Here is a 23,426-nt window from a genome sequence, read left to right as displayed (position 1 = left end):
TCGGGGGTTTGTTAAGTCTTGTGTGCGTTGGTGAGTGCGTAGTTTGCTGCTCGACGTTCTATCGCGTTCATCGAACCGCTGTTTGTGTGATCCACGTGAATAAAATATTTATCCATATCACGTAACATTATTCTTAAAAATATACGGCTTGTGCCGCACTGCAGTTTATGAATTGTGTTTTTGGCCTTATTTCTCCTTTCGAACTCTCGCGTTCACTCCGTCTGTTGTCCACGGCTACTTACCTGCCAACTTCAGGAGGGGATGGAGCGGGACGGGCGCGGGGAACATGCTCCAGGGGAGTGTGTGTCTGTACGCCAGGGAGTGGGCGGCCACGAGGATGGGGGGGGGGGGGGGAGGCCGTGGAAGAGGGATGTAGGCCTACGCTAAATTACACCAAAAAAAAGTATCGGTTTGGAAAATGTTTATGTATTGTTTCCCAGTGTTAGGGTAAAGGGCATTAGGGCATCGGGGCAGTACATAACAGGGCGAGGGTACCTGAAAATAACACGCGATTTCTATGTAAAAAGACAATGCATGCAAAAGAGAAGGGAGTTTTCGCTGCCTGACGTTGCTTTATTTTGAGTTGAGTAAGGTTAGGAACTTACTGTTATATAATCATATTATTTTATTATAACAATCGGGGTTAACCTCCAAAGGGAATATATAGTGGTCAGATTCCCTTTTGAGCTTAGCCCGTGTGTGTGTGTGTGTGTGTGTGTAAATAAATATGTCACAGGCCTTTTCCAGTTGCATATGTTTTTGTGTTAAAAGGTAAACTCTTTATCTGAGTCATATTCAATGTCCGTCAAACCTGAAAACTTGCATCAGACACTTGTGTGCTACCCTGTATGTAATGTTCAATAGTACAGGAGTTTTTCAAAACATTTGTGGTGGTGTCCAGCGGTTGACATGTGATTCTCTAAAATGACATACTGCGTGAAGCTGAAGCTGAGATTCACAGCACAATGCATGGAAAGAGAATCAGTTGCAGCATTTGGTGGTGCCCTCTGACTCAAACCAGCACAGTCTCAGATTGCAGACCCTCCTCCCCCCTCTCCCTACGACCTCGACCTCTTGTGGCAAAGCGCGGTTACTGCGGGCCTTTGGTGAAGACAGATATAAGCACGCTGACAGCCCTCCCCAGGGCGAAACGGCCAAGTTGCGAGGTTAAGTAATGCCAGCATTATAGGCTCCTGAATGGATGACTGTAGGATCTATGTACTGTGAGAATACCTAACATAATTAAACCATGACTGGTGCACAGCACTGGGCATCGGCATTGTCCCTAATTACATTGACCTAAATTGGTCAAGCACGTAGTCACCATAATATAAAAGGTAGGCCCCACACTCTTTTAAAACTTACCTTGCTCTTATAAAATTCTTGCTACGGGTAAAAATGGCAAATTAAATCATATGTAAATTCAGCAATACTCTGTCCATGTGCATGTGTAAACATGACATAGCAACCTAAGAGCATTATGTTAGTTATATTTCACAAATTCATGCATGATACATAATAAGGTAGTTCATTAATTTAATGGATAAATTATCATTTTTTAACAGGAACATGATGCTTTTCTCAAAATGTAGTGCAGACATAGGTTAATTTCAAGGGGTTTTCATTGATTAAACGATTTAAATAAATCTAATTTGTGACAGTAAATAAATTACCATAATTGACAGTTGATATTAAGAGTGTTTGAAATTATCCACGGTAATGGCAAGCATATCCTTAAGAAAAAGCTATGCTGAAAGTTACTGGTACTTCTGGCAAGGAAGCTGTTGTCAAGTAATCAGTCTTCCAGAAATTAAATTGAGTAACAAAGTGAGATTTAAATCTGCCCTGACAGGATGATACTTTTGCATGGTAAAGACCAGCACCAGTAATTAACATTGGGGTGAGAGGGGTACCTGTAAGCTAGTTTCACATTTGGCCTGCTGCATTGACTTAAACAGCCTCTAAATTATCCATACTGCTCACAAATTAAGGATAATTTCACAGACAGGTATATCTGATTCCAGTGCTGAACTTATTAATAGAAACCCATTTGTCAAACTAGTCAAACTGTAATAATTTCAGTAACTTTTACAGAAGTTTATTAGTCACCAGTAAATCTAAGAATAAGGCTAGTAACTAAAGCTGTCTTGGTGCCAATCTTAGTGGAATAAAAAATAAATAATAGCAATTATACTTTAATTGCCCTGGAAACCCCATTTGTTAACCTAGTCTTACTTAAATATGCTTTATGAAATTAAATTATGTATGCTTTAAATTCGTCATATGATCTGTAATATAAAAATGATCCGGTTTTGCTGTTTTCAGTATAAAGATGATGTAATTTGCATAGATCCCTCAGGCATATTTTTAAGGAGCTCTCTGTATGTCGTGTATAAAACACTTCATTGGTTGATTGTCTGAACCGTCTTGACCTTTCATTGCCAAAGAGCATTGATTCCTCCATTGTTTGTGTGACTGGGAAGGTTTCCCCTTGAGCCATGAGAGTTAAGTAAGTGTCATTGACAGCCCTTTCTTCCATATGAAGTCAATACAGGAAGCTGTCATTATTAGTGTATGCATAATCGTTCCGATAAAGATTCCACCACAGGTACATGAATCACTGGCTGCGACACGCTCATTACTGCAGTTGTTTTAAATATTCATGTTTAACAGGAAGACTTACACAATATTTTTATGATGTGATTGCCCTTCAGTTCTCAGCAGCGTGCATGATCAGCTTGAGGTGGAGATGTGTCCGTTAGCCCAGCTCCATCAGTAAGCTAGGCAGTGTTGTTGCCATTGGTTCCATCCTGAACCCATGTTGAGGTAAACGCAGTCAGTCACGTCAAACATACAGTACCCTACAGCTCCCGGCAGTATGTAGCCTGTGTACAGTGTCTGGTAGTTCACCCTGTGGCAGTCCTCCCAGTCTTCTTTTTGGAGATCCAGCCACCTCCTTATGTATTTGTTAATTACAGATTCTGGCACATATATTATAGCTGGGTGGGGTTTTTTTTTGATTAAGCAGTTGATGTAAAATACCTTGCAAGCATATGATAGCCTTGTCCTACCAAGGGTCCAGTCCCAGCATGTTGGCACTTAATTGCCTGCCAAAACACTCCCCCTGTTCCCGAGGGTCTTGCTACTTGTTAGAAAATACCAAGAAACCAAAAAGCATAAGGTAGACTCTCAAAGGCTGCAGTTGCCCATTCTTACTGGAACAAAATATGAAGCCTGGACTATTCTGTTCATTGTCCTCGGTTGCTAGTTATTAATTTATTTTAATTATTATACAAAGAATCCAATAGAGAGAAGCTGAACAACCATCACATTCTGCAGTGCATTGCAGTTCAGCTTGTGCGTGGACATATCTTGGAGTCCTGCTGCAGCATATGGTGTGATATGCACTGTATGCAATCATTTGGAAGACATCACAGCCCACAAAGGAATTTTTTTAAAGTGACTGTTAATGGCAAATCTGTATTACTGCTATCTGACTGTATTGTGTGGGTTGGCGTATGCTTATGTTAGTGGGCCACTGTGTGAGCATTTTGTGTGTGTGTGTCTGTGTCTGTGTGTGTATCAGTACAATGTCAGCCTGAATCTTTAGCTCAGAGCCTATGTGCACCATTCCAGTTCCACTGTACAACTCTGGTATTCTATGGTGATGACCAGTGTCCAGGTACACAGTCTAACTGCCCAGTCTTGCCCATACAGTGGGCGTAGCTAAAACCCATACTTAGCCTGCCACATCACAGAAACAAGGACGGAGGTCTTTGGTGGCCACTGTGCGTAAGATAAGGGAGACAGATTCCCATGTCTGCAGAATCTGCTTTTCCCTTTGCTACGCTGTATGCCATCTAGGCTCACTAGGGCCTGCAATCCAGTCGCTGGCAGTGGGTAATTTTCTCCCTGAAGAAGTTGTGAGGCACAGAGTTTATGTCAATAAGCCACAGAACCGTCTCTTGTAAATCAGTCAGCGAAACGGCTGGAAAGGAAATGGATTTCCATCGATAAGGTGACGTCAGCAGCACACGATGGAAGCAGGAGAAGAGATACATATAGACTCTTACATCAGTCCTCCATAAAACTGTTCATGTCGAAGGCTGTTGTGTCTCAAGTTCAGCCCTCTAACTCAGTCTCCACTCGTATCAATGTCCCTGTATCAAACAGTGCCAAAAATCTGTTTTCTTGTTAAGATATGTGTGATATGTGCGATTTCTAGATAGCATATTTTTTTGGAAGTGTATGTACATTGCGTTGTTGGCCATGACGTGGATCACTTACAGTGGCCTCTGTGCCACTGTGCTTTTGAAACGAAAAAGGTTTGTCTCTTTTGGTAAACCAGCATAAACACAGGTTGCCATCAATATGCTAATGAAGAAAGCAGAAAACTGCTTTGATTGTTGTTTATGCAAATGCGACAGAAGTGTGTCTAGGAAACTGAACAACAGGAGCAAGGTTTTCATCTTTGTTAGTCTCATAACGATAGTTGCCTATTATTTGATACAGCAGTTCATACAGCACTTATTTTAATGCAGGGTTCCTTGCAAAAATAATTTGAAAAAATCCATTTTATCTTAATATTGGAGATAATAATGGCCGGCTGTGGAAGGCGTTTCCTGTGGTAATGTGAAGCTGTCAGGAGTAAAGCTGTTGGTCTCAGGGAAGCGGGGCGGTTTATTTGTTCTTTATTACAACTTTGCCAGTGGAATAGTATGTGGGCCGAGGTGGCGGCACTTGGGTGTCTCTTGATGGAACCATACATCAGCTGTTCTATGGCTTAGGGGGGGTCTCATCCCCCAGCCACAACCAGAGTGTAAGGAAGAATTGGGGAGATTTGTTACCCTGTTTCTCCCCGCTGTGTAAGTCTGCGATTAAAGCTAGAGGGAGAAATCAGCGTGGCTGAGCTCGCTTCCTGGAATCGGTGCCTCAACGGCGTCCAGCTCACACGTTTCGCCTCTTGATTGCACGGGGACATGCTCAGGAATAAATGACACTGATGCGAAATTGTCTTAGATCGTTATTATGCATTTGTTCTTGTTGTCTTATTTATTTATTTGCTTATTTGGCAGACGCCTTCATTCGGGGTGACTTATGGAGGATTAGAAGTTACCATGCAGAATAAGGGAAAAAAAAATCAAATGAACAGATCCACACAACCAATTAATTACATCCTTTTAATGACATGTCTGAACATAATCCACTGAGAGGTGATATTCAGCAATGACAGCTGCACCGTGAGTTCTTTCTCTTTTTACTGATGCACATGATAAGCACTATCACATGGTCATGATTGATGTTAATATAACCGAGAGCAGACTGTATGTAATGGTCAGTTTTACAGGTAGCTGCCATCAGGCATGGAGAATGTGATGTACAGGAAGTTAGGTAGAGTGTAAGAGAGAAAAGAACTGACAGAGAGTAATACAGAGAAGAGCAAAAGCATAAACTGCTCTCTGATTCCTTAAATCTGACTAAGCTGCCCAACAACCAGAGAGCACATAATATTTTTAAAGATGTGTGTGTGTGTGTGTGTATACACACACACACACTTCTGTAATTTTAAAAGGCAAAATGCAAACGTCCCCCTATCTCTGTTGACATATTGCAGTAATACCCTCCCACGTCAGAAATTGAGAAAGAAAAATAACTTTTACGGACCAATTTGGCTTTAGGGTGCTTTGTCAAGCCCTCCCAAGAAAACAAAACATTTTCAGTTGTTGCCTGAGCCAGCTCCATTTTGATGCCAAGGCTCAGAGAATAGACTGCTCACTATCCTCCACAACACAGGCTGCTTCACAGGGCTGAAGAACTCATACGAACAAGGATTTTTTCCTGAACCTCAGCTACGTCAGCCATTTGCTTCCTGTAGCCTGGCAAGGTAGCAGAGGCAGGTGCTGTAACCAGAAACATGTCACGGTGCCATCTGCAGTAGCCAAACAGGGCTTTCTTTCTTCTTATTTGTAGACAAGTCCTTCACAGTGGAAGTGTGTGTGTCTGTCTGTATGTGTTCCTGTGCGTGTGTGTGTGTGTTTGGCATAATTTTGGTTGGCAGGTGTGAAATGTGACATGTCATACCTTTAGGTTTTCCCAGCCTCTGTCATTAACAACCACCACCAATCAAAGCCAGGGAACCACTATGTGAGCAGGGGGTCATGGAGTTTGATAGGCCGTCGCTGTTGCCGGGCCTTATAGAGTCTGACTTGTGGAGCATAACGGCAGAATTTGCATACAGTTGCCCTTTATTTTTTACATTCATTCATTTCAGTGAAAACTTCAATGAACAACGCTTCAGGAAACACATATGCAACATGAGAATACATGGTTATGTGTTTGTTATCTCTTAGCCACCGTACAGCATGCAACAGACTACTGACTCCCTCTGCTCAATAATATAATTATACCAGTGTTAAGAAATGCTGCCAGAAGAGATCAGAAATGTTGTCCAGGACGATTTGATTCGGTTGATTTTTAAATGTGCAATTACAAATAAATGGATAAAACGAACCTTTATGTTTTTAACAAGGTTTTTTCCGCATATTTAATAGAGAAATGTCCTTAGCCAAATTATTCAAATCAGGAAGAAAATGCATTTGGATGTACAGTATTTTTATGTAATACTTAATTCAATTAAAACAATAATAATAATATGTCGTTCACTATTTGGGAGTGTCACCAAGGCAAATTGCTGTATAGGCTACAATGCCTTGGTGCAGTCATGGCATGTACATCTTTTTTTTTGATGAAAAACCTGCCTATGGCAACAAGTGCTGCCTCAATCATGAGTGCCATGCTGGTTAACATTTTCTCTCTGTCTGCCTCATTCTTCCTTGTGCTTTCTCTGTCATTTAGAATCTCAGGGCGGAGTGTGGACCGTGGAATGCCCGGGTTTTCAGCTGCATATTTCTCTGTTGTACATATTAGATGTTATTGTAATCAACAGGAAATGTAAGGTTCATTATATTCAAATTCTAAAAGTGTTTGTTCTACTATGTGCCATTGCACTCCACTGAGCTTTGTATTATATGTCAAGAGGGCCCAAAATTATTCTTACGAGCATATTGCTAGATTCTTGTAAGTGGAATATTCAGACAGCATTAGTGAAGGAATGATAATGTCCCAGTATTTTTAATCACAATATGCAGTCTGTTCTTACATCAGTAATTTTTTTATAAACAAAGGGTGCTGTAATCTGATGGTATCACTCCCTGTGAACAGATTTACTCAGATCCCCGAAAAGCTATGGGTGTTGTGGTCAGGTACCTGCAAATCAAATGGGTTTTGAAAAGACTTCTATTGTCTTGAAGTGCAGTTCAGCAGTGGATAATAATAATAATAATAATCATAATAATAATTTACGACTGTTGTTATTGTTATTATACTTGTATTTCACGCCCTCACATCCAAGCCAATTTACAGAGCAGTGCAGAATACAGGGAAACAAGTACAATGCAAACCAGTGTTTTAAATGCCACTACAGGCTGCACTGTATTTAATGTTGGGACCAGAAAGTACCCAGATCATATTTCATACCAATGGATTGGATGGTCTATGCTGATATTGTGTGCTAAGTGCATATAATGAAAGAAAGTGCAAACCAGACTCTTCCACACGTGCCCCCTTATTTCCGCATTTGGGTTTAAATCAGGTCAGGGGTTCATCCGATGATAGTGCTGTGATAACACAAGCCTAGGAAAAGCATGAAAGAAATTTTGTCTTGATCAATTATTCACTTCCAATTATGTGGCAAATCGCAGTTTAAAGGTCAGCTCTGCTGATTCGGTGAGATGGGGGGGGAAGAGACAGTTCAATAGAGCGGGTGATTCTGGGGTCAGAGACGTTCTCCTGTTACCCCAAAATCACATCCAAGCACCAACAGCACCGTAGTCTAGGAATGTCTAACTAGACAGTAGTCTAACTGGCTGAGCCACTCGGGAGCCCAGCACTGTGTTATTCTTAATTTGTTTAACAGCCATCCTCATTCAGGTCCACTGAAAGTGCTTACATTGTATACATTTACTACACGGTGCTGAATCTTCTGCTGTAGTAATGTAAACTGTCATTATCAGGGGTACAATATAATCATTCCACCCCACCCAGCATCCGGGTCCGTAACCCCAGTATTTTTTACCGCTGTGCTATACGCTGTCTGGCGGCTGAACAAAACGCTGTGCTCTCTACAGCCACAGCAGCGCAGACTCCGAGCTGTTCAGAACGGCGGTTTGTTTTTTTCCACCGAAGTTTACTTGACTGGATCCATTTCAGCAGCTGCTCGTCACTAAGCCCCTACATGCCAGCTGTTAATACAGTGAAACTGAGCGGCTCTTATGAATATCAATTTCTCTGTTGCGTGCGCGCCGTTGACAGTTGAAGCTGGTTAGCTCGAAAACCTTCAAAACGCGGAAAACGTGGAAGAGGCTAAGTGATTGTGCTTCAGCTTCTCCGCATCGTTTTACGTGTATTCATGGGGTGTTTCGTCTTTTTTGATTACCGCTGCCATACTCGAATTAATCCCGGTTAAATTGGCAGCAGTGAAATCACATGTAATTAGCACTCGAGTGCAGTTGAACAATACGTTTTTTCGAAATGTGTTTAAATCTTCTCGTTTGAGCAAATCAAGGGTTTAATATTGGGTAATTAGCCACATCAATACTTTAATGAATGACATCCTCAAAGCAGCAGTCAGCCACCCATATGTGTCTCTGTCTTAGTTCTCCATTTGTGGACCCCAAGGAGCACATGCTTAAACGAGCCCCTTTCCAACTAAAATACACGGACGCATCTATTTCAGGCGTGTTGTCCACTATCTCAAGGTTGGGGATGTGCCATTCTTTTCAATAGGACTCTGAGTTCTCCCGTGCATTCTCTGAATTGTGCCTCTCTCACCTGCTTCATGGTTTTATTCACAGCGACTCAATGAAGTTAACAGCCAAGCCACTGCTTTCTCGCACTCTTCGTTCATGGAAGGTGTAAGCGAGGAGAAGCATCCTGACTCCTCACTCAGCTCCATGTCACTGTAAACACTCCTACATCTGCTCAGACTTCTTTATTTAGGCTACAGGGTGAGCAATGCTCTCGTTCAGAGGATAAAATGCGAGAGACTCCTTCAGCTCTGCCTCTGGAGTTCACTGAATTAAAACAGACTGAAATAGGAAAGGCAACACGGCAGTCTAAAGCGAAGCGGAAGCGAATCTTTGCTGCCTTTTTAAAACCAGTTTGTCCTTCATCGCTTTGGCTTGTGTAAGTTCTTTTTTTGTTCTGTTTTGCTCTTGTTCTCAATCCTCAGCGTGTCGTGTCACAGAATAATTAATGGAGTCATTTTTTTAAAAAAGGGCATTAACGTGAATCATACTAAACTGGATCATTGGTATACGCGGATAGTTAAAAAATCATCTGGACTCCCAAAAAAGAGGTTGTTGAGATGGGGAGTGAGCAGGAGTTGAATGCCTCTCTCACACACAGCCTTCATTTATGGCATTACTAGTATGTTCTGGATCCATTCATATCCACGCTGTTTATCGCTCTCTCTCCCATTTCTTTATCAGGCCTTCAATCTGTCTTCAATCTGTCTCAAATTCAGATTCACGTGGGGCAGTCAATTCAGAGAGGCCACTGTTACGGCCGAACATACAATAAAACCCAGCACGTTGCTGCAAGGAAAACGAAACCCATATTTATTAAATCTTTCAAAGGTAGTGGATTTAACAGAAAACATAATCAAGGAAAAACAGAACCAAACCAAAGAAAAACCGTAACCCTGGCAGGGAGGTTGAGGGGTTCCTTGCACCTAAGCCACGGTGCGGCCCCAGGGCTGTGGACGGCAGGAGCACCCTGCTGTTCCTGATGGGCGGCTGTGTGTTCAAAGAGCACCAGGTCTCATTCCACACCGTAAAGAAAATAAAAACATACCACTACAACTTACGAATAACTGAAACAAGAACAAAGGGGGAAAAAACCCAAAAGAAATAACAAAAAACGCTGGCGCTGTAGTGGTGCGTCTGCCTCGAGAGAGAGACAGAGATGACAGCTCTCTGCCGCCATCATTTAAACTTTTGGCCCCGCCCACCTCGCTACATCCACCTGTCACCTAACGTCTGCAAAAGAGGGAGGAGACAGGGGCAAGAGGAGCGTAACACCACGTTTGTTTGACAAACAGTACTGTCGTACAGCAGCACGGCACCTCTCCGACTGCACCGCTTTCCGCTGGCCCACATCCTATTCTTTTGATTTTGCCTTCAAATGGCTCCCAATTGAAGTCTTCCATCAAATGTCCTCTAGGGGTTATTCTTGATTAACACACTCAGCTGGAAGCTGTTAATTGGTGAAAGAGATGAAGTATTGTTATCTTGTAAAGGAGTAATATTCTTAGTCTGGTGTCTTAGCCTGTATTCTCATCCAGAGAATCTCTATGCACCCCACTCACCCCCCCCCCCCACTCCACCCCCCCACAACTGCCAGTAATGAGACATGATCTTGTGACAGCAAGATCTGAATTGAATTTCTCTAATAGCCGGTGCCCCTGTGTTCTGGGGAACGTTATCTGTGCTCTTACTTCTGTAGCTCGGGCCGTCGCTGTGAGGAGACGGTGGGGGTTCGGAAGCCGAGCTATCTTGAGCTTTGTGAGGATTAGCATGACTCACGGCGTTATGTACGACGGGTAATAGCGGACGTTCCAGCTGTATCCCCGAACGCAATCCGGCAGCATCTCTGTCCCGTGCAAATGCCACGGATGCCGCGGTTATTACAAATTACCTGATTTAGGGGCGGCCCAGGTAGTCACGTCTGAACTAAAGTCCACATCAGTTATATCTTGAAAATGTGATTTATAAAATCTAGGGTATATCAAGTCCAGCAGATTTCCGTTAAATTTATGGTGAGAAAACATGACGCTGTGTACATTCGAGCATCCGAAGTGTTGTAAGCACATATTCAGACTTTAACCGTGAATCTTTGGTTGTCGAATCAAGGAGTTTAAGGGGGTGACGGCTGAGGGTGGGCTGGCGGAGTGTCTGACAGGGTTGAATCAGGGGTAAATACAGGGCACAGTGACCGTCAGAATACTGATGAAGGAATTTGCGTCAGACACCGCTCTCCACTTCCCAACCGTACTCTTCTGAAATCCAATCTGAACGGTTCTTACTGCTCTGTAGACTTTGCCGCAGTCTGGGCATTTATCACAAAAAGAAGGATATGATGAATTTAGACATGGAACAGAATTGCTCCCAGGTTATCGATTTGCTCAGTAGACTCCCTAATTATGAACCCAGCCGAAATTAAGGAAAAAAAAATAAACCTTGTGCAAGTACCATAAAATGAACTCTCACTTGAAAACACTCACTTAGAGGATGGGAGTGTGGAATGCTGTTTTTGTAACAATACTTGCCACTAGAGTTGTTGTCTGTTAAAATCCCGGTGGTTGTACCCTTGGGAAAGGTACTTAACATAAATTGTTTTAGTCAATATTGTACTACATAAATAGATTATATGTAAAATGTAAAATTTCTGTGTTACCCTGGATAAGCATATCTGCTAAGCAAATGGAAAATATAATAATCTATTACACCATGTCTCAGAACATTTTTCAATTTCAGATAAAATTAATTAAATGACAATACCACAGAGATAGAATCAGCAAACATTGACAGCTATTGACAGTTCACACATTTTGCCAGTTATCACCTTGAAGACAGGATCTGTTTCATCCCAAAGCATATGTCAGAGCCAGATCCCTTTTCCACTGTGGCATTTGTGGATTTGTGGGCTTACTTATAACTTGCTTTGTAATTCAAACAAACGACATTAGTGCTAAACTATTTTGTAAATGCAGTGTATGTAATCACTTTATGGATCAAGGTGTGCCTGTACTTTGTAAAATATGGCCTATTCCTTCTGTGATTTCACATACCAATGAATTTAAGGATCCCCCACCTCTGTCAAGAGCAGTTGCATTTTACAAATGCTTAGCATCCTTCCACTGGAGCCAAACAGGTTACAGCTCAACCCAAGAACTGCCTCCAATGGTATTTCGGCAATACCGAAACAGGTTTTTAATCACTGGAGCACTGATGGAGTTAACTCGATTAACAGCACATTCCTTGACAGCAGTCCATGTTTTATTGCAGTAGAGAGGGCTTTTCAGTCGGCAGTCCCTTCTCCGGCCCTTGTTGCCTGAGTGTTTGATTAAGAGCTTGCCACCACAAACTGTGGCTTCCAGCACACGCCAGCCACAATTGAAGTGCCAGGTGTTGCTTTGTCTGCCGGAGATAACAACGTTAATTGCTCTAGCCTTTCGTTAACAACACAGATCCAGGATTGTGTTTCTGGTGCAGGGCACGGTGCTACCTCGCTTGTCAGACGCCCTGTTGCTAGACCCCTGTATGGGGGAAGACTAGAGGACATGCCTGCCAAGCCTGCTCCGGGCAGCAGGGGTTTGCTGAGCGGAAGGTGGTTAAGGTGTGTCATTTTACAGTACATTTCCCATCAGCTCTGCCTCTCGTCTGGAGGTACAGGGTTACAACGAGCCGCCACGGGGTGCACGGGCAGAAACTGCACTCGAGATGTCGACGCTGTTTTTAGTTAGTGAAAACGAGCGTCGGGGTACGGCGGCTCGGTCGTCGTTCTGGACATTCCGGAGTATCGGCGGTAGACTTTGAAGCCGGCCTCACAAGGCAGCGTATCCCGTGGAGGAGTTCAGCTGCAGTTTTATTTCAGGCGGAGGAAGAGAATGGCCGCCGATGGATTTAATGCCGGGAGAACTGAGAGCGCCCAGGCTGCTGTTGTTATTCTAGAAGACACTTCAGCAATTTACTGCAGCCGACAGAGGTCCAGCAAGGAGATGGCTGTTTCTCATATTGCCCTCAATCAACAAACAGCAAAAAAAAGAAATAATAGCGGATAATAGATAGATTTACTGCTGCGTGCAGAGTCTTATCGGGTCCCAATCACTGGCTGTTTTTCATTGCTGTGGCAAGAAGGGAAAAACAGAGAGACACATAGTTACAGGCTCTGAGAATTCTGCTGTGGCTTGACCTCGGGCACCTTAAATTTAGGCCCGCACTGAAGGTGAGAGGGAGGGAGGGAGGGAGAGAATCACTTAAGCTGACAGTTTTATCCAGGGCAACACACAAATCCTGGAACTCATTTCTGCGGTCATGGTTTTCACTGAAGTAATTGTGTTTTGCTCGGGGGCAGGCTAGTGACACTGCCCCCCAACCTCAGTCCTGATATTTCAACTGGAAACCCGTTTGGTTCAGATCCTTTTCCACCACCTGACGCTGTGCCAAATCTGTTTGTGATAACAGAATTGACTCGGAAGGTAATTTTAGCAAAATGTACTTCATACAATGTCAGGTTTAGATAAACGTGACATACAGAATAAGTGCATTCATTATCTCTGCCTATTAATAGCAAATAACTTTAGTTTACATAAAGGATCCTGCGGTAAAATTGAATTCTGTATTGAATAGGAAGATAACAGGTAGAATGGAATTTCTTTTTTTCTTGGGATATGATTTCATTTTGTCACAACTGCAGTTGTGACTTGCTGAATGCATGACGGTCAGATATCACATAGCGGAAACACTTGTCCTTCCTTTGGACATCCCATCATATAGATGTTTACATTCTCTGCGGGCTGGTGTATATTTGGGGCAAAATGGATGGCATTTCACCTCTGTATTACCATCTGTTCATTCATGCCAATGTAAGTGTTAGGATCTCGTGGGGGTTGGGTTGGGGGGGGGGGGGGGGGGGCTGAAGGCTAATCAGAAGCAGACTGAGGTTGTCCAGCCACTGCATTAAGATTGAGGAAGGAGACAGGGAGACCAATGATAGTTAGGTGGGCCTTCTCAGTGGGTGAACACTTGCACAGATGGAGTGTGGAGAGGGAGATTGTGGGTAGGGAAGACAGATTGACAGTGGGAAGAGGCAGTGAGATGGAAGGCTGCAAAGCCAAGAGGCTGGGTCTGCCACGGCTTATAGAAACGTCAGCCCCTCCTTTCTTGTGCTGGCTCACTTCGCTGGCGGATTGGGTTAGCATTCTTTGGGAGCGTGCCAGCTCTGAAGGGCCGAGTAATTACACTCTATCTGGGTTAATTGAAGTATGCTAAGCAGTCAATTCACCACCAGCACTTGGACTCTTGGAAGAGGTCCTTTGGAAAGCAATATTTTGACTTTGGAGTTTCTTTAAACCTCATAAAACCGGGTGGTGCGGGGGAGAGAGAGTGTGAACTCTGGAATTCAATGCCCAGATGCCCAAAAGAAATCAGCTGAATGGACTTTCCCTGATCGTCTGCAAACCGCAGCCCTGGTTTTTCTGCTGTGGAAGTGTCAGAGTTGAGGGTCCCTCTTAGCTTTGAGTCAACACTGTCTTTTCCTCTATATTTCACGTTTTAAAAGTGTTTCCCCCGTTCCTGTAAATGTGTGTCTTAAATCGCTCCGACACTTGATTTTGAAAAGCTACATTGCAGCCTTTATTTATGACATGGAGCACTGTGGAGTCACCGCTGAAGTGCATTCTGGGATGATCTCAGGAGGTGAGCGCAGGTCCTCACCGGGTTGCGGTTAGCGCTACAGCACAAGACGAGAGGAGGAGGACGACATTTTTAAGAGCTTGTGGCGCGAGTGGAGGGAGCAGGGCTTTTTTGCAATGCTTAAAGCACCTCGGTGAGTAAGTGGCTTATTTCTTGCTGAGCTGAAAGACTGAGGACGAGAAACACCCTTGAGACGACACTGATGCATCATACCAGGGAGCACCATAGATCTGCGCTGCCCAGAGGATTAAAATAAAATTGATAGATCGTGGCTGCACAGAGTTGGTGACTGAGGATGGAGAGAAAGTAGAAAAAGATAAAAAAGATCATTACCGCCTGTGTAAACTGCTGCTCGTGGCAGTGCCGAGAGACTGAGAAATCCGGCTGACAAAAAAGTACACCGATCAAGGAAAAAAAAAAAAACCCAAATAATTCTGGTGTCAAATCAAAAATAGTTTTTACCATTTTGAAACACGTGGGCACCTGTGCCACAGCAAAGACCTAACTGAACAGCTGGCATGTGGTAGAGCTAACAGAGCATCAACAGTTTTTGATCTGGGAGCACCCAGATCTTCACTACCCACATAATGTAGTAGAATGTGAGTCAAAAAGGCAGAAATCCTTAAATCAAATTAAGTCAGCTGTCGTTAAAGCGAGTAATTACAGAAGCAAAACAAACACTGGGACTCCCAAAATGTGTGTCTTTGCCCATTTGCTGCTTATTAGAAACTCCTCCCAGTGCTACACTGTTCAAATCCAAGACAAAGTAAACTGTGTTTAGTGGTACGGTATTGATTGGTACAGTTCCGAGTGGTGCAGTTTATAGTGGAATGAATTGTAATGGATATTATGCAGATTCATTTTTTCTGTATAATGAAAATCTCATATTACATGCTGCTCAGCTTGCTATCATCAATGTTTCAGCGCCGCCGCCACTTGTGTTTCAACTTGCCCTGCAAGAGTAATTCTTCTCAAATATGATGAATTTCATAGTCGTCACACATACGCTGCACATTATAATAAATATTTAAAAATATTTTGTATGAAATCCGCAGGCCTCGATAGTGTTTGACAGCTCGTTGTTATGCATCACGTGAGAAGCTGTGCTGCCTGGTGTTGGATTAGACAGACAGGTGATGACAGTCTTGTGAAAGAGGCCCTAACGGTGGTTAAGCGAGCGCCAGGCCTGTGGGAAGGTCACGGTTTTAGCGGACTGCAGCGCCGATCCCAGAGAGTCGAGCTGCTAGCAGAGGCTCGGCGCTGAGCAGCGGTAGGCCGTAGGTGCGTTAAACCATGCGGTGAAGCGGCAATAATGGCAAAGAATGGAGTGGCTCTCGCCGTCATGCAGAAAACGATGCAGGCGTGGTGAACGCGGCAAAGGTGTGTGTTTACTCATACAGGTGAGAGACCCCGTCCGCTGCCTTTTCCTGTGGAGGGAAAAGACTGATCTCGCCCGGCCGGTCGTGTGCAAGGAGAACAAGGCTTCATAAACTCAAAGCACGTGCCCGCCTCTCGGCTAATCCTCCATTTTAGAGAAGAGGTGATTTTTTTTTCTGTGTCAGAAAAACGTCGTGGACAGCTTTCAAAATTTCGAAGCGGGGTTTGGACACGCCTTTTTGGGGCGAATCATTCTCGTTTGAAATGGTTCTCACGCTTCGCTCGTTGGTGGGGTGTGGAGGAGAGTAGGTTGCGGCAGGGTGCGTCTGACAGTGCTGTGTGTGAGATCTGCTCAGGGCCCCAGTGGGGCCTGATTCTCTCTCCTCCGGCCTGCAGGCCCGTATCCTCACCCCCAGAGGAAAGCGTCAGTCCCCAGACACACAGTAGATTTCAGAAGGGAGGGGGCAGGTCAGTCAGAAGCCTGACAGACAGCTCAGGGCACAAACCGTCAGCTAGGCTGCACGGGCTGGAACAACAGCATGTGGAGGCTCTGTATAAATAATTCATGTAAATGGGAATTGAGCAACTTAATCACAGGGGCCCTCGACTAATTGCCAAGTGTTTTTCGGTCCTGTACCTTGTTGTATATGCCCGGGAAATTAACGGGAGTAACCCAAGGAGAATGTGGTTTAGGCCAGAGAAGGGGAAGGTGTGAGCATCTTGCAGATTGTTTTCTCGACAACAAAATTCAATTAAGATAAAATTCTTCATCCAAAAAAAGCAACTCAGAACATATCGTTAAAGTGGTGCACAGCAGCCTCCCAGACAAATTGAAAAATCTTACCTAGCAAATTGCAGTGGCAGTGATTTACTTGCTTGTTCTGAAGGTATCGGGGGGGAGTTGGACAAGTCAGAATGAACACCGTGGCACGGTGTTTGATTGCATTGCTTCAGTATAAAATTGTATCTAAATTTTTATCACTTTCTCCTTCTCCCTTCCCACGCCATCAAATAAAAACTCCACAACCTGCTTTAACACCCTGGCATTTAATACACTGAGCTGCTTCCAATTCACTGCCTCCACACCTAACACTGAAACAGAGCTACTCAACACCTTCCCTCCCAACACTGTAACACTACACCAAAAAAACCTACCTAGCACTGCCACTTACTCAGCTATCAAATAGCCTGTCCCCCAGCGTGGCTATTGAACACCCTACCTTCTTATACTGTATTCCAAACAATGTAACACTGAGCTTCTGAACACTCTGCCTCCTAACACCTTTACACAGTACTACTGATCACTTTGCCTCCCATCACTGTTACACACTGCTACCAAACACCCTGCTTCCTAACACTATAGCACACTGCTTCCAAATACCTTACCTCCCAACACTATAGAACACTGCTACCAAACACCCAGCCTTCCAACGCTGTTTCTCACTGCTACCAGAACCCTGCTTCCTAATTCTATCGCATCTTACTATGAAATACCTTGCCTCCCAATGCTGTAGTACACTGTGACCAAACACCCTGCTTCCTAACGCTACAGCACCCTGCTACCAAACACCCTGCCTCCCAACACTATAGCACACTGCTACCGAACACCCTGCCTCCCAACACTGTTAAACACTGCACCCAAAAACCCCACCTCCCAATGCTATAGCACATCACTACCAAACAACTGCCTCCCAACACTGTTAAACACTGCAGCCAAAAAGCCCACATCCCAAAGGTATAGCACACTGCTACCGAACACCCTGCCTCCCAACACTGTTAAACACTGCAACCAAACACCCTGGCTCCCAATGCTACAGCACACTGCAACCAAACACCCTACCTCCCAATGCTGTAGCACATCACTGCCAAACACCCTTCCTCCCAACACTGTTAAACACTGCGCCCAAAAACCCCACCTCCCAATGCTATAGCACATCACTGCCAAACACCCTGGCTCCCAACACTGTTAAACACTGCTACCGAACACTCTGGCTCCCAACACTGTTAAACACTGCTACCGAACACCCTGCCTCCCAACACTGTTAAACACTGCTACCGAACACCCTGCCTCCCAATGCTACAGCACACTGCTACCGAACACCCTGCCTCCCATCGCCGTAGCACTCGGCTGCTGACATGTTGCCTCTCAGCTGTGTAACGCACACTGCTATGGACACCGGTACCCCAGCAACGCAGTGTGGAGCGGCTGAATGCAGGGGGCAAGGCGGCGCTCTCCCAGCAGTTACAGTATGTGCTCGACGTCGTTTTGAACGTGGGTTTCTCTTCCTCCCTCCGCTCTCTTTTGTCTCAGTTGTTCCCTGGTTTGCTTTGCTTGCTGCAGAAGTTTTTTCCCCTCTCTCAGTTCATGCTGAATTATTAACCAGTGTTTTGATTCCCAGAGTGATTGTGGATCTGGGGCTGCAGCTTTCGGCAGTGCAGTCGTGTTGATTATTTCTCTTTCTTCATCAGACAGTAGCCCTCTCCCTCTCTCTCTCTCTCTCTCTCTCTCTATTTCTCTCTCTTCGCTTCCCAGACTCATTTTCTCCTCCTGATTCTGCATGTGTTTACATACTACCTAACCCTGGCTTTTTTGGAGTATAAACAGTTACATGTAATGTATATATATATTTTTTGCATGGCGTTCTCTTTTACTTTTCTACTGGTTCTGTATTCAGGTCAGTATTCTGGGAAACATTTGGGGGGGGGGGGTGAGGGGGGTGTTCTTCTCCTCCCCATCATGCAGTGGTGGCACAACGCGTCCCACATTTGCTCAGGGGGATGAGCTCTTCTGGGATAAGGATCCCTGTCCTTGTTTTAACACTCCCAGAAACACAGTCTTACGAGGGGTGCTCGCATCCCCGTCGCTGAGAAGAGACGGAGACACCCGCCATGTTCTGGGGCTGCTCCTCCCACCCCCTCCACGGAGTCTCCGCCCAGGTCATGGACCCCCACCCCACTCCCCCCAACAGCTGCCTGAGCGGGTGGGAGACTGTCCTGGCTGTACACACTGCGGTAACAGCACTTATGTAACCCTAAAAAAACACTGCTGCTTTTTAGATATAAATACGGCATTCCATTCCTTGCCGCTCCCCTTTGGGCCGAATGCACCACAGCTCATCCGCCGGAAGCGCGAAAACAAAAAAAAACAACAACACACCATGCCGTCATGGCTGCACGTTAGCGCTGCCTCTCGTGTCTGCGTTTCGCGGGAGTATTGTACGTTACTGCAGCTTTATTAAATCTGAAGCGGCTATGCAGAAAGAGGATCTTTATATCTCTTTGGAATACTTCACAGGCAGAGCACATAAGCCGCGGCCGGGTGCAGTTGCGGCAGTGCTCTAATAAGGAGCTCAGAAACTATCAAGAAATCCGATAGCGGGGCGACTGCTGGCGGTATCAGCCGTTCCTTTTAAGGCAATGCTGCGTCTGTTTACCTTTTTACAGCACGTCACCGAGCACTCTGCCGGTGATGGGCGGAAATTGATCAATCATTAAGTCCTTTATAACGCATAATGGAAATGACACTGGCATTTGGGACTCTGAGCTCAGCTCACTCAAGTGGGTTCCTGGTTCATGGTGGTGTATTATTTCGCAATATGTTATCATAGGCTGTGTGCAAGACGGCTACATGCAGGGCAGGATTCCTCAGTGTGGTTGTTATAGAATATATACGTTATAGAATATAAAGTATAGAATATATCACCGTACTAATTTTGTTCACGGGTGGGGGTGGGGATACTATATTGAAGTTCCAAACCAAGATTCTGGAGGAGAATTTTTAGATAATCAACAATCCCATCTTCTTTCTTGTGTCAGTTGTTCATGGCATCCCATATTCTCCTTATTTCTATTCCCAGGTATGTTGTCCAATGGGGGGGGGCAGGTATGACAACCCACCTTGGCCCACAGTAAGGTGTGACCCCCTTCCTCAGACTCCAAGCCAAGGATCTGTACCCCTATACCCTCATTATCAGCAATGCCCCTTAATGTATTAAGATTCATACCTACTGAATTAATATTTGTGCTATACATTTTTGAAACCTAACTGTTTGTAGCTATCAAGCTGCTGATTCAATGTTATGTGAGAATACATGAATTCAGTGTCATCAATGTCATCCATTCTCTAATTGGAATAGAAAGAGTCATTGTTGTATCATTATCTTAAAATCTGTCCTTTCGATATTTTTGTTGTCACTTACCACTATGGATCATTCTGTCATGTGTGTTTATCTTTCTACCGGTATTATCCAGTAATGCCTTTTATTAGATGTTTCTGGTACTCTTATCAAAATGTCAATTACAGTATCATTCTGTAGTATTATGTCTGTGGTTTAGTCTGTCTTTGTTTTCCCAGGTAATGCCAGGTTTTACTGTTTAAGTCTTCATTGTGCTGTTATCGTTTCACACTCACCTTGTGACATGATGCAATTTTATTGTAAGAGGCATAGAAGTGAAATCATTTTAATTGTTGGTGAGAAAGAGAGAAGGAGATAGACCAAGAGAGTGAGAGAGGGGAAAGAGAAAGAGACAGACCTTCGCACTTTTTTTTATTTTTTGCATAACGGTGTTGTAATGAGACATCCCACAGGGATTTTATACACTCTGGCCTCCTCCTCCCCCCACCCCATCTCCTCCCTTATAAAGGAGTTAAACTGGATTCAGCTCCATCCCTCCCCCCACGCCCCCCCTCTCTCGCCACAAACCCACACTCTCTACCTGCCCTGCTCTCCACTTAAATCCCACCTTGACTGCTGGGAAGTCCCTGTCCATTGTTTCAGTTCATTTTATTTTTTTTACAAGCATGAGGACTTTAATGCCTCCTTGGCATTTTAAAGTATTATTAGTACGACTTCCAGAATGACGTCTGCTGTTGATAATGTACTTGCGAAATGAATGGATGGGGAAGTTAAGCTTGTTATGGAGCTGTCCTTGTCAGACATTGCCATTGGCTGGCTTCGCCTCTCTGGAGTATTTATGCAAGTCATGCTGGCATACCCACTGCATAAGTCATTTTGAATTGGCTGTGAAAAGTGGGTGCAAACTTCTATGGATTGGGGGGCCAAGGTACAGCCGGTGTATCCGTAGGAAAGGCTGTAAGCCGAGTTTTACCGTCCGCATCTCTTAAATACGTACTAAACGGTATGGCCATCGTTCCTCAAGTCCTAATAAAACACCCATTTAAAACGGCAACACTTCATAAAGTTGCAAAGCTTGTAAAAATAAATAATTTCACCCACAGATGGCCCATTGTTATCTCTCGATTCATTTACGTCCAAGGCAAATTGTTACAAGAATTTTTGTAAGAAGTTCTTTATTTACCAGTAGTTTAAATAAAAAAAAAAGGACACGGTTCGTTCAGGCCCAATCCAATTACCCCGTGCGCTGCGTTCTCATAAGCTGACTGAACACGGCTTCCTTGAAAACAAAAACATAGCCCGAGAAGATTCTGGCTGATCAAACTGAGTTTTTTAGCGGGGCGTGTAATTCGTATGAACATTGAGAGCAGGGAGGGCTGTGGCACGCATTGTACGGAGAGGCAGAGAACGGCCCCGGGCCACGCCGCTGCATGGCGGAGGTGACTCTCCCAGCGGAGGAGTCAAGCCTACACCCTGTTTACTGCTTTCTGCCAGGGAATCGTTTCTCCCTCCCTCCCTCCCTCTTTTTTTTTTTTTCCTTTCCCCTACCAGCGTCTCGGCTGCTGCTCGCCGAGTCTCCCCCAAGCCTCGTAAACACCTTTTTCTGACATCTAACAGCTCATAGAAAACAGGTGAGATGTCAGCTTGCTACAATCACCACGTCTGCAGTGTAATTGTGTGCTTGTGGGTCTTGTTGGGGGGGATGTTGTTTTGTTGTTTTTCCTCAGGTAAAAAAAAAACATTCCCCAGGCTGCTTGTGTTTTTTTTATCCCCTCACTTGGTTTCCTTTAATTAAATAATCCAATAAAAAGTACTCCGTATTGAGTGTGGAGACAAATATATATATTTTTAATTGCTGCTCTTTCAAGTTACCTGAGAGCATTCGTAATGATAATAATATTATGTTACAGGGAGAGACTGCTGAGTAGGCCGTGGTGTGTGATTTAATTTCTGTTACAGTCAGGAAATTTGAAGTAAAACAGCTTTTATTTGCCACTGGACATTTGTTTCTAAAAACACTGTGAGACATTTACCAGAAACTTCTTCGCACCCCACCTGCGAGAAACCCACTTAATATGATCTAATGACCTGGCTGCAGCTAAGGGCAGATGGCAGCTGCTTCCATAACCCCCCCCCCCCCCCCATCAAAGGGAATTCAAGCTGGTTGAGGCAAGGGAGGGGGCAGTCAAAAACAATTAGCACTCATTAACTGAATGTGTGGAAAGGCAACCTGGGAGGTCAAACAGACATGCATTTCCATTAATTGGACAATGATTTGATTAGGGTGACCTTTACACTAAAACTGCTAATTTCTGAAAGCATACTACTGAGAATGGATGTGTTTGCTATCAAATCATTATTGAATTGGTTTGAAAGAAAAATATATAAAGGCACCCCCGTTGACATTTACTTTACAGCAAGGCTGAACAGCCCTGTCCTAGCAACCTTCCACCTCGGGCCTTAATTACTGTATCTGGATTATGAAACCAAGTAATTGCTTTCCTTTTTTGTTCCAGGCCTTTTTTATTAACATTCTTGAGCCGTTCATCTCTAGTGTCCAACAGAAAGGTATCTGAAACAGGAACACGCACCTCCTCATTTTTTCCTTAAACAGTATAGACATTCAGGAAAGTGGGAGAGTTGGGAAAGGTAGAAGACTCCAGCTATGTGATGGTGAATCCAGCTCTTTAGAGTAGAACTATCTTATTTTTTTTACCCCAAGCGAGGAGAGAAAATTCACCAGCAGCCGATGTACCAAGCGAGCGCTGTTGATGCCTGGGAGAGCAGGGAAGTGAGGAGAAAACTTCCAGGACACTGGCAGCCAATTTGACAGTCAAATATGCAATATTTTATATTGTATTACATTTTTGGTCTCTGAGAGAGAGAGAGAGTCGAGACTCTTGCACATGCAAAGTGGCAGTTTAGTGTGACCCAGAGGTTGTTTGGCCTCAATATTTCGATTGCAAATTAGATGCAACAGTGCTTTTCATCACAGTTTTGTACAACATTTGCTAATACTTCGTGCCCCCTTACCCAAACACACACGCTGGGTCTGGGCCGGAGCCTCAATGGGCCAGACGGTCAGAGTTAATCCCAGCATCCTCCTGCCATTGCAGGGACATTATCCCGGTCCCAATCCGTAATGCTGAGGGGCAGACTGGGAGGCAATAATACACCGCTTTAGAACATTTTGCACGGCTCATTGGGGACGAGAACCTACAACCCTCCGCCATTAAGGCAGACATCAAAGTCTGCGCATTGGCCGAGCAGAAACGGAACCGTCCCCTGTCTTTATTCAGACATCTTCCTGACCATAACTGCGCACCTGTCCTGCCGGTAATGAGCGAGCAGATGGTGCAGCTCCCTGCCAGCCCTGTGT

General features: G+C 44.3%; 1 protein-coding gene across 1 annotated transcript in view; it reads left to right on the top strand.

Annotated features, from left to right (window-relative positions):
* Window positions 1–23,426, top strand: part of rtn4rl1b (reticulon 4 receptor-like 1b) — a 130,566-nt gene that overhangs the window by 777 nt on the left and 106,363 nt on the right. The window lies entirely within an intron of this gene.

The sequence above is a fragment of the Megalops cyprinoides genome, chromosome 3 (assembly GCF_013368585.1).
Source record: "Megalops cyprinoides isolate fMegCyp1 chromosome 3, fMegCyp1.pri, whole genome shotgun sequence".
NCBI lineage: Eukaryota > Metazoa > Chordata > Actinopteri > Elopiformes > Megalopidae > Megalops > Megalops cyprinoides.
This window is presented reverse-complemented; position numbering and strand designations above follow the sequence as displayed.